Here is a 4,319-nt window from a genome sequence, read left to right on the forward strand (position 1 = left end):
GTTACTGATTTTTATATGGAATTTAAATGAATTAATATACATAAAATATTTATAAAATGTCTTATATATGAATTAAGTAAATACTATATGTGTTCACTATTGTTTTGTTGCCTATCATAAATCTTGCATCTCCACAGCCCTTCTGAGCTCTCATATTAGTTCTAATAGTTTGTCTATCGATTCAATTGGGTCCTCTAGTATAAGATCTAATAATCTGCAAACTGTGAAAGGGTTGGGTTGTCCATTCTATCCGATCCTTATACTTCCCATTTTCTTGGAAGGAAAAAATACTGTGTTGACTGAGAACCCCTCACCATATTCAATGGAAGCCATGCAAGACTCTTTCTTGTCCCTAAAGATGATATGTCACAATTTTTTTCCCTAAGTTTGCTAATAGATATTTATTAAAAGCTTTTGTTAAGGCCAGGAGTGGTGGCTCATGCCTGTAATCCCAGCATTTTGGGAGGCCGAGGTGGGCGGATCACCTGAGGTCAGGAGTTCTAGACCAGCCTGACCAACATGGTGGAACCCTGCCTCAACTGAAAATACAAAAATTAGCCAAGAGTGGTGGCGGGTGCCTATAGTTCCAGCTACTCTGGTGGCTGAGGCAGGAGAATCGCTTGAACCCAGGAGGTGGAGGTTGCAGTGAGCTGAGATCGCACCACTGCACTCCAGCCTGGGCGACAGAGCGAGACTCCATCTCAAAAAAAAAAAAAAAAAAAAGCTTTTGTCAAATTAAAAAATTATCTTTAATTCATAGTTTTTTCTAACACTTTAAAATATCTCATAATTAGATGTTAAACATTATCAAATGGTCTTTCTCCATATGTTGAGTCATTTTCCCCCCCTTTAGTCTACTAATGTGATAAATTATATTAATATCTTTTCTGGTGACGAACCTCCTTACATTTCTGGAATAAAATTTACATTGCCATATTTTATTAAAACATGGTTGAAATAAGCTAATATTTATTTAGAATTTCACATTTTTGCTCAAAAGTGAGCTAATAACTCACGGCTAACAAGTAGCTAATAACTTTCTTTTCTTGTACTGTCCTAATCCAGTGGTTGTCTGAAGATTATAATTAACTTCTTAAAATGAGTTGAGAGTTGAAGATTTAAAATGAGTTGTGCAGCTGTCCTTCACTTTCTTTTTTCTGGAACACTTTGTATAAACTAGACTTAGCTCTTCTGGGAAAGTTTTGAAGAACCCATCTTTAAAACAATCTGATTCTGTAGATTATTTTTTCAATCTTGTTCCAATTGCTTTATAACATATAGAGACTGAAAGTAAAATCTACATGTTTTAGATTCTCTAGCAGTTAGGATTCTGAAAGTAATTTAGGTTCTGTTAATAATATTCACTTGTGGGAGATTTTGATTCAAGATGGAATTATGTGGAAACAGGGTACATTTGTTTTTATAGTATAGATTGTGGCAGTGGCAGTGTGATACTAAAACCAGTACTGCTGGTGGCAAATTCCTGATCATAATAGTGGCTGCAGTTCTCTTAGTTGTTCAGTTCTGCTGGATTTTGGAGATCATTCTTGGAAACTAAGTCAGAGTCTGTTACTTAAGTCTTTCTAGTACTTCTGTGATATATATACATTTCCTTTCTAAAATTTATTTATTTGTTTATTTTCTTTTGAGACAGAGTCTCACTCTGTCACCCAGGAGTGCAGTGGCACTGATCACAGCTCACTGCCACCTCCGCTCCACGGGCTCAAGCCATCCTCCCACGTCAGTCCCCGAGTAGCTGGGCTACAGGCGCACACCAGCACACCTGCCTAATGTTTTGTGTGCATTTTTTGTAGAGATGGGGTTTTGCCATGTTGCCCAGGTGGGTTTCAAACTCTTGAGCTCAAATGATCCGCCTTCTTAGGCCTCCCAAAGTGCTGGAATTATAGGTATGAGCCACCATGCTGGGCCTCATACATTTCCTAATAAAGTATTTTCAGATTATAATAGCTAGAGTGGATTTGCTTAACTAGAATAAAGAACTTTGACCATAACAAACATTACCTGCACCAGAGGCCTGATGGGTGATTAGAAATCAATTTCATAGCTAACAGGCAATTCAAGTTTTCTACTTTCCAGGCAAATTATTCCTGGAAACCTGTTTCTTTTTTCATTGAAGTTTTTCAATATTATTGCTATATAGTTCATTATTATTTCTGAAATCACTACTATTTCTATAGGTGATTCTCTTTTGGGGGTTGAATTTTAATTTCTTAGTCTCTTATATTCTTTGTATTAATCAGGATGAGAGAGAGAGAGGGAGAGAAAGACAGAGAGAGAGAGAGTTTTTTTGCTTTATGTAGGCCCCAAGCTGATTGGATGGTGCCTGTCCACATTGAGGGCAGACCTTTCTCGCTTGGTCCCTGACTCACATGCCAGTATCCTCTGGAAACATCTGAGAGGAGACACACCAGAGGTAACACTTTACCAGTATTCTAAGTATTCCTTAATCCAGTCAAGCTGACACCTAAAATTAACCATCACAATTTGTTTGATCAACTTTGTCAGATACGTGTACATTTAAAAAATCTCTTCAAAGAAATAGGGTTTTGATTGTTAAATTATCTCTACTAATTTTTTCTTTACCATTTTATTTATTTTCTCTTACTTGTATAATCTTATCTCATCTTGTTTCTATATATTTATTCCTTTGTTTCCTTTTCTAGCTCTTTGAGCTTTATATTTGCTTTATTTTTCTCAATCTTTCTTGTTTTTTGATAAATGTATTCATTCAGCCTAAAGAATTTTTTAATTTCCCCCTTTTAATCCAAGGGATGTTAATTACTTTCAATTCCTAGAGTTATGAGATTTAAAAAAATCCATCTTTTTAGTGTTTATTCTTTTCTTTTTTCGTGACAGAGTTTTGCTCTTGTTGCCCAGGCTGGAATGCAATGGCACGATATTGGCTCTCTACAACTTCTGCCTCCTGGGTTCAAGCAATTCTCCTGCCTCAGCCTCCTGAGTAGCTGGGATTACAGGCATGCAACACCACGCCCAGCTAATTCTTGTAATTTTAATAGAGACGAGGTTTCACCATGTTGGCCAGGCTGGTCTCAAACTCCTGACCTCAAGTGATCCACCTGCCTCTGCCTCCCAAAGTCCTGGTATTACAGGCGTGAGCCACTGTGCCCGGCTTTAGTGTTTATTCTTAATTAAATCATATAATGATGAAATAACATAATCTCCATTTCATGAATTCTTTGAAATATATGAAGTTTCCTTTATGACTTCATTCATGGTGATTTTTGTGGATGTTCCATATGTTTTTAAAAATATGTATTCTGTTAAGATTCTATATCTTCCTTTATTAATTTTAGTTTATTAATCAGATAATGTTATATAGTTTTGATTATATTTTTTGGTAGGCTTATTCCTTCAGTATTTAAGAGGGGTGGGTTAAAATCATTAACTTTAATTGACTTGTTGGATTCTTCCCATAGTTTTGTCCGCTGCCTCCTCTTATCACTCAGCAGTGGTATACTAAAGGATGGCATAATCTCTATTAGTCTCTTCAAGCCATTCCCAACATGTTATTCTTTGATATGGATTTTTTTCAATCTTAATATAAAAAATTTATTGCTATGATTGATACATTTGCTTGACCCAAATGTTTCAGATTTCACAAAGCAACTAGGCTTTAAGACATTACTACATGTGAAATTTCCATGTAGTATTAAAAAGAAACCAGGGACCAGGCGCGGTAGCTCACGCCTGTAATCCTAGCACTTTGGGAGGCCGAGGCAGGCAGATCACCTGAGGTCAGGAGTTTGAGACCAGCTTGACCAACATGGTGAAAACCCATCTCTGCTAAAAATACAAAATTAGCTGAGTATCGTGGCACATGCCTGTAATTCCAGCTACTCGGGAGGCTGAGGCAGAAGAACTGCTCAAACTTGGGAGGCAGAGGTTGCAGGGAGCCAAGATTGCGCCACTGCACTCTAGCCTGGGCATTAAGAACAAAACTCTGTCTCAAAAAAAAAGAAAGACAGAAAAAAGAAACCAGGCACTCCCTAGACAAGCATTACTGAGCTGAGTAAGACCTCTTCTCTTATTCTAAAAGCAGCAGCCCAAGATGCTATTAACTACCCTTTTGCGCATCTTCCTTTTGATGATATAAGCATATTAGCAACAAACAATTATCTGAAATGAATATTAAAGTTTTAAAGGCATAAATCCCTTTCCAAATATATACTCTGTTTGCGACCAAATTTTCTTCATAATATTTCTACCAAAACATGAATAAATGCAAAATGCGAAACAACATGAATAAATGCACAGCAGAATGAATGCAGAAAAAGATA

Source organism: Gorilla gorilla, chromosome 3 (genome assembly GCF_029281585.2).
Source record: "Gorilla gorilla gorilla isolate KB3781 chromosome 3, NHGRI_mGorGor1-v2.1_pri, whole genome shotgun sequence".
NCBI classification, from domain to species: domain Eukaryota; kingdom Metazoa; phylum Chordata; class Mammalia; order Primates; family Hominidae; genus Gorilla; species Gorilla gorilla.